Consider the following 8,312-nt stretch of genomic DNA (forward strand, 5'->3'; position numbering starts at 1 on the left):
TGGCTTTCCCTCATGTTGGGCCAAAGTGGTTATTATACCGATCTTTAAGAAGGGAGACAGAGATGATCCGGCCTGTTACAGGCCTATTTCACTTCTGGACTCCGCGGGTAAAATTATGGGGAAAGTCGTTCTTGCTCGCCTAACAGAGTGGTTTGACCAAAACAACGTTGTGTCCGATCTTCAATACGGCTTTAGGCAAGGAAAAGGAACACAGGGCCAATGTCTTAATCTTCATTTGGTGATAGGGAAGTACACAGTCGTAAAGCACGGGAATCTCCATTTGGCCTTTATGGACTTAATCTCGGCTTTTGACCTTGTTACCAGATCAAAGCTTTGGGCGACCTTCCAAAATATAGGATTAAATGTGGACCTGATCTCCTTTTTGGCGACCATCCATGAAAAATACCACAGCGGCAGTGCGCTAAAATGAAGATGGCAGCCTAACTAATTCCTGGGCTGTCAAAAGAGGGGTCTGACAGGGGTTCATTTTAGCCACCCTGCTGTTTACACTCTATATTAACAAACATGGGGTCGCCCTGACTTCCTGTTGTAAAGACATCCCAACAGCTGGCACAAAAATGATCCCCGAAATCCTTTACGCTGATGATGCGGTTCTGCTGGCAAGGACTTCTAGGGGGCTGCAAACGCTTTAAAATTATTTTTAGATTTTATGGAGTCCCTGGACCCGATTACCAATTTTAAAAAGTCACATTCCATGTCCATTGGTTCAGGAAAGGCAAGGAAGGTCAAATTCTATTGCAAGGATATGGAATTAATAAAAGTCCCCGCTTTCCCATATTTAGAGGTTCTTTTTGATGACAGGCGTTTGTGGCCAACGCAGCGCACACACAAAAAGAACACATTAGTTAGAGCATCAGGGGCTATTTTAGAATTGGCTCTAAACCACTCCCGGCCCTCATGAAGATTTATAATGCCGAGTGCCTCCCAATGGTGACCTATGGGAGCGAGATCTGGCGATATACAGAGAGTCAAGAAATCCAGGCAGTCGAAAATACTTTTTTCCGCAGATTGCTGTCGGTCCCGGCCTCTACCACAGTCTTTAAGATCCATGAGGACCTAGGGACAGGTTTTATTTCCGATCAGATTGCGGTCGCCACTCTATTGTGTTGGCTGAGAATTTGGGCTCAACCTACACCTAATCTTAATCAGCTGATCATCCAAGACTGTATTTCCCTAGATAAGGGGTTAGACATACCATGGGTCCGTTATATTAAGACCTAGATGGAAATTCTTGGATGTCCTGACTTATTCCTAGAGCTCTGAGTAAGTCAGCCATCAGAGATTTGAAGCGGCAGTTTTTGGACAGATCTATGTTGATAAGGGAGGATAGGGAACTAGTAAAACCTACTGTGGGAAGTTTTGTCATGCTGAGCCTAGGTAGACAGTTGCAACCATATTTATCTTATATAAACAAACCTTACCATCTATTTGTTTTAATAAGATTTAAGCATAATATGGTTCCCTGGCTCCTAGCATTTCCGGAAGGCTTCCTTAAAGAAGGGTTGTTAAGTCCCTGTTCATGTGACATCTTCTCTGAACAGAACACCCTCCACTTGATATTTTTCTGTGCTTATTATGACTCACTACGCAGGAAATTTATCATCCCCCTTCTAAGAGGTCATAATTTTGAACAAGTCAGGCCAGCTCTGGCATACTTGCAAATGCTGGCGTCACAAGCTGTGTGTTTTGGGGTTGCAAGTTACATAATAGGCGCAATCAGGCGTAGGAATAGGCTATCACTGAACCATAGTGTGGACTCTGTTTTAAACCAAGTTATCTAGTTAGTATTTTATTTCATCATCGTGCGACAATGGTTAAGTTCTGATTTGGCTAACTTTTATCTTAGATATTTATTTAACTCCCAGGACAGGCTATTCTGGGCTGGAGTGCTTAATTTGGTTTCTCTTACTAGGGACTGTGCGGAGGGATGATCTTGCCATATGATGTCTTAGCGCAATTTTAAAAAAAGCATTATAATCGGATTGAACTATATTTATGTATTTATGCACTGTGCTTTGAATTGCTATGTTTTGTGTCATGCACTTTGATGGTTTTAAACTAACCGAATAAAGTTAAACTTGAACTTGAAACTTGACTCTTTGCTCCTAGGGTGCCAATGAATACTGCCCAGTACAATCCAGATGCCTTCATCGTAAAGAAAGCAGCCAAGAAGGCGTTGTGCTCCTCACGGCTTGAGACGTTGTCGAAACCCATCACTCGTCAATAATGTCTTGCTTTGGAAGTGCACAGTTCTGCTTTTTAATAAAGTTTGTGGTGCTCTCTGTTGTTTTTTGCATGAACTCCTTTAATACTTTGTCAGCCATTGGTGGAATAGCGCTCAGGACATTTAGACCCATACTAGGATTGGTCCTTAATATTTATCTGCCCCACATTTAGTTTTGTCACGTGTTCTGGTAATTTTAGTGCCCCACATTTAGTTTTGTCACGTGTCCTGGTAATTTTAGGGCAGAGAAAATTAAAAGAATTCTCAGTTTCGGGGGAATTAACGTGCGGTAATAGGATTTACAGTGTACATTTCCACGTTTTTCCACAGCATGCCACCCGGAGACTTGGTTTTGTTGAAGCTTAGTCCAGTCCCTTGGTGGAATACCACTTGACTGCAGCGCTTTTGCTGAACTCATAGGGGTAGATTTACAAGGCCCTTGCGCCACTTTTGCGTTGTCATTTTAAACACGGGAAAAGTGACGCAAAAGTGGCGCATGGGGCTTGTAAATCTGCCCCATAATTCCAGTGGGCCCGCCAAACTGCCATTACCAAGTCCATCGGAATCAAGAGACCAGGCATAAAGAGGGCCTCACTATTCTACGTCATATTAATAACATTTATAATACTTTTCCAAGCTCATCCATGCTTCCATAGTATAGTCCAGTGTTTCCCAAACTGTGGTCCGCAGACCCCCAGGGGTCCGTGATACATTCCCAGGGGGTCCGTAGGCAACAGTTTTAAAAGCACAGAAACATTTCTTGTATAATTAGCAGCTTTCCAGCAACAATAAAAGTGTCAAGAGAATGCCAGTGATTAATGTACCTGCTGGAGAGCAAGGAGAGTTTTGTTCAGTGGCAGTTTTGATTCAACTAATGTAGCACAGAGGGTTAATGTGCCTACTGCAAAGAATGTGTAACATGCATCTTACAAAGCAGCATTTTATGTGCCTAGGTTCGTGGTTACTGCTTTTGTCACAGATATTCTTTTGTTACTGTGCACTTCATAAGTGACAATCGTAACTTAGCAGAGGGACCTATAAACTTCATCAAAGAGCTGCTTGCAAACTGCATGGTACCAGTTAGTAACTTATATTTTGTCCCAGTTAGTCATTATCCTGATGCTGCTAAAAAGATATTTTTGGGTGGAAATACATTTTTAATGTTAAAGTCAATGCTAGCCACTGTGTTATGCTCTGAATCCTGAGTTTGTGCTTTTCCAGACCAAGCACTCTTTAAACATTTTATATACACACTGATTTACATGTATGATTCAATGTCTCTATATGTGTGTGATGTAAAGTACTCTGACATCCTACAATGGTATGAGAGATGCTACAAAACAAATTAAATACATGTGACAGATGGGCTATTACTTCAATATAAAATACTAAGGGCCAGATGTACGATCTGTTTTTATATGCGCGAACGGGTTCGCGAACCCGTTTGCGCATGCAAAAACCTATTGGGCCATGTACATAGCCTATGTCGCGAGTCGCAATTTGTTTGCGACTCTCTAAATAGGTTTTGCAACTTGCTATTTGGAAGGGGCATTCCCTTCCAGATAGCGAGTCTCAAAACCATGTACAAATGTTTTGCGGTCGCAAAACAGTCACAATTAATACCTACTTCAAGTAGATGGTAATGCATTCGCAAATGGGAAGGGGTCCCCAGGGGACCCCTTCCCCTTTGCACATGCATGCACAATTATTTTTTAAGGTCAGGCAGTGGTCCCAGGGACCTCTACCTGCCCTCAGAAAATGAAACGAAAACGTTTCATTTTCTTTTTTTTGTAACTGCATGGTAAACAGGCTGCATTTTTTTTTTAAACTGCTTTATTTAAAAGTAGTCCGAGACATGGTGGCCTGCAGAGCCCAGCAGGCCACCATCGCTGGGAGGGCTGGCATTCCCAATGGCCTCGCAAATTGCGAGAGGCTCATTAATATTGATGAACCTCACAATTTGCGACCCCATTGGGAATCCCAAACAGTGTTAAACACACTGTTGTACATTTCATTTAGCGACTCGCAATTTACCACTCGCAATGTGTCGCCAATTGCGAGGCGCTAAATGAAATGGTCGTACATCTGGCCCCAAAATCCTTAGTACTTTGAGTATTTGTTTTGAGTGCACACGTGTATTTTTTTTAATTACTGTTTTAATGTTTGAAATTTAACTCATACAAATTGCTTGGGGGTCCCCGGCTTCCAGTGGTGACTCAATGGGGGTCCTCAGGAGTCAAATGTTTGGGAACCACTGGTATAGTCCATTAGAGGCACAGCGAACCCACCACCACTCTAGCAGCTTGAGCGGGGGAACTTGCCTCTGGGCCTCATCAGCTGGTAATCTGGTCTCACTTAAATGTTAATTAATTCTTTTGAGCCTCTTCTGTCTGTGGAACAATCTCATAAATAACACTGTTGGCAAATCCCACGTTATAGACCAAGGGCCTGGGACGGACAAGTGTTGCCATATGAGCCATACTAACAAAGGAAGATTAGTAAATAGGGGAAAAGAAGGAGGGGAGACAGGATACAGTTTGGAAGGCTGGGTGAAATGAAGAGAAAAAAGGAATGACGGCAATGTTAAAGAAAGAGGAAGAACCGAGTGGGAAAGGAAGAAAGGTAGAAGAAGATGAATGGAAGTAAGAGTGAAAGGAGGCAAACAGGGAAAGGGAAAGAGACGATAGTACGGCCAAAAAATGGGCGCAGGGATGTATGGATGACCAAATGATTAAAGGATAGATGGAGTAAAAGAATGATGGAAAAATTTAAGAATAGATGGTAGAATGGACGGACGGAAGAGAGAGAGAGGGGGTATGAATGGGTGGGTGGGTGAATGGAGGGATAAATGGTTGAATGGATGAACCGGTGGATGAAAGGAAGAAAGCAGATTGGTAGGTGGGTGGCTTGATGGGTGGGTAGGTCGGTGAGTGGATTGTAAGGTGAAAGGATGGATGAGTGAGACAATTATTGACATAAAGGTAGCTGGATGAAAGGAAAATGAAAAGATTGATGAATGCATGGATGAATGAATGAGTAAATGGATGAATGAAAAGGGGAATAAAGGATGGATGGACTTAATATTGAAAGGAATGATGGCTAGAATTATGAAAGAAGTATGGGAAATGTTAGATGGTGATAGATGATTGAAGAAAGGATTAGAAAGGTGAAGGGAACTTTTCTGGGGGGGGTGGGTTGATGTAGCCTGCTTACTTTGGGCTCTTGGTGCTATTAGTTTTAAGGTTTGATGGGGGATGGAGCGGGCAATTTTAATTTTACTGGCAACTCTCGTGTAGTCCATTCCATGTATTCTATAGAAAAATATTTACATTTGCTTTCAGTCATCCAGCATCCATCCATATACTTGTAGTGGATTCTTGCTGTTCTTCAACATGATTTTCGAGAACCTGAGAATGGGATGCTTGGCAATATCCTGTTTATTTGCAGGTGATCTTCACTTCTCTGAGCTATTGTAGTCATGCATAGTTACTTAAGGAACAGTGTCACCTGACTTTGAATGATTTACAGCGGGCATCATCCCATAACTTACAACCATAAAAAAGCTACAGAATAGGTTTATGTTTAAAATAGCCTATGGTAAAATACAGTATGGAAACAGGCTTATGCACCAAAACTGGTTATTGGAGTCAGAAGAGCACTCATCAGTTTAATCAACATATGTCACCCTCTGCATCCTGTACCAAACAAGAGAGAGGGGACCAAGGAGCCAGTTATGGTCCAGTGTTCATGCTCCTCAAATATAACATAATACCAAAAAGGACACCGTTCCTAAGGCAGGGTACAAAAGTTACCAATATGCCCTAAAAAAGAAAGAAAGTGTGAAAAGAAAAAAGAAAAAGACACCTAGGTTAAGGCAGACCCACTCGTAAGGGGGAAGAACAAGTCTTGCCTCCGGTTGCCCTCACACACCCCGAAGAGTGTCATGCTTCATCATCGGCAAAAGGAACAGTTGATGGACGGAATGCTGGATAATGCAAACATTCACCCCCAGTCACAAAGTTCTGGGATTAATCCATCATTCTTTTGCTCACCACACCACCCCAGTTTGGACCCAACCATATGCAAATCAGCCTTGACCCTGTTCCTTGTGGGAACAGTCCAGCCCGAACTGCCAAGCCAGGTCCTCCCTGGACCGGAAACAAGCATCCTTAGACCAGTTTCAGGGCATCACCCTTCTTCAGCCAGGCTAGCTTGAATCCAGTGGTGTAGGGGGCACGGGATCCATGTCTGGGCATACCCTTCCCACATAGGGCGACATATGCAAAAGAAACAGTTGATGGACCGAATGCTGGACAATGCAAACATTCACCCCCAGTCACAAAGATCTGGGTTTAATCCATCATTCTTTTGCTCACCACGCCACCCCAGTTTGGACCCAGCCATATGCAAATCTGTCTTGACCCTGTTCCTTGAGGGAACAGTCCAGCCCGAACTGCCAAGCCAGGTCCTGCCTGGACCGGAAACAAGCATCCTGGGACCGGTTTCAAGGCATCACCCTTCTTCAGCCAGGCTAGCTTGAGTCCAGTGGTGTCGTGAGCATGGTAACCACGCCTGGGCATACCCTTCCCACTTAGGGAGACATATGCAAAAGAAACAGTTGATGGACGGAATGCTGGACAATGCAAACATTCACCGCCAGTCACAAAGATCTGGGTTTAATCCATCATTCTTTTGCTCAACACACCACCCCAGGTTGGACCCAGCCATATGCAAATCAGTCTTGACCCTGTTACTTGTGGGAACAGTCCAGCCCGAACTGCCAAGCCAGGCCCCCCCTGGACCGGAAACAAGCATCCTGGGACCGGTTTCAGGGCATCACCCTTCTTCAGCCAGGCTAGCTTGAATCCAGTGGTGTAGTGAGCACAGGACCCACATCTGGGCATACCCTTTCCACTTAGGACAACATATGCAAAAGAAACAGTTGATGGACGGAATGCTGGACAATGCAAACATTCACCCCCAGTCACAAAGATCTGGGTTTAATCCATCATTCTTTTGCTCACCACCCCACCCCAGTTTGGACCCAGCCATATGCAAATCAGTCTTGACCCTGTTCCTTGTGGGAAAGTCCAGCCTGAACTGCCAAGCCAGGTCCTCCCTAGACCAGAAACAAGCATCCTGGGACCGGTTTCAGGGCATCACCCTTCTTCAGCCAGGCTAGCTTGAAACCAGTGGTGTAGTGAGCACGGGACCCACGTCTGGGCATACCCTTCCCACTTAGGGCGACATATGCAAAAGAAACAGTTGATGGACGGAATGCTGGACAATGCAAACATTCACCCCCAGTCACAAAGATCTGGGTTTAATCCAATATTCTTTTGCTCACCACACCAACCCAGTTTGGACCTAGCCATTGGCAAATCAGTCTTGACCCTGTTCCTTGTGGGAACAGTCCAGCCCGAACTGCTGGTCTTTTAAAAGATCTCCGATAAAGGGACACTTCGGGGGACCTGTAGGGGATTGCAGTGCCGGCCTACGAGGAGCAAATGCATAATGATGAAGCATGACACACTTCGGGGTGTGTGAGGGCAACAGGAGACAAGACTTGTTCTTCCCCCTTACGAGTGGGTCTGCCTTAACCTAGGTGTCTTTTTCTTTTTTCTTTTCACACTGTCTTTCTTTTTTAGGGCACCCGGGTAACTCTCTGCATCCTGACAACTCCAACACATGTCCCAAGGAGGGCTATACTTCAAGAATATTGGTTTTAACCTACCAATAAACATCCCTCCGTTTCAGAGAAGCGCGCCAATTTATTAAGCAACATCTTCAAACCCGCCCGCTCTGGAGGCAAATGCATCGATAACCTCAAATAACAGTATCGTACATGTTCCTTGTTTGATTTTGGGAACTCCAGCTTCTAGCAGTGTGTTTTCTAACACTCCGTAATTTGTGTCTAAACCTGGAGGTGTGGCCTAAACAGACTCCTTGAGGGTAGCAAGATAAAAGATTACAAAAATATGACCTTTAGTTATAAAGACCTTGGAGAAAAAAAACTTTAAAAAAAAAAACTGGTGTAGAAAAAATAGAAAGGCAACAAGACTGTAGA

General features: G+C 44.0%; 1 protein-coding gene across 1 annotated transcript in view; it reads left to right on the plus strand.

Annotated features, from left to right (window-relative positions):
- SPMAP2L (sperm microtubule associated protein 2 like) overlaps positions 1-2,232 on the plus strand; it is a 928,058-nt gene extending 925,826 nt beyond the window's left edge. Inside the window, exon 14 of the transcript XR_013607593.1 lies at positions 2,131-2,232. The gene's annotated coding sequence lies outside the window, so the exon portion shown is untranslated. The remainder of the gene's footprint in view (positions 1-2,130) is intronic.
- Positions 2,233-8,312: the final 6,080 nt, after the last annotated feature.

Source organism: Lissotriton helveticus, chromosome 2_1 (genome assembly GCF_964261635.1).
Source record: "Lissotriton helveticus chromosome 2_1, aLisHel1.1, whole genome shotgun sequence".
In the NCBI taxonomy this organism is placed as follows: domain Eukaryota; kingdom Metazoa; phylum Chordata; class Amphibia; order Caudata; family Salamandridae; genus Lissotriton; species Lissotriton helveticus.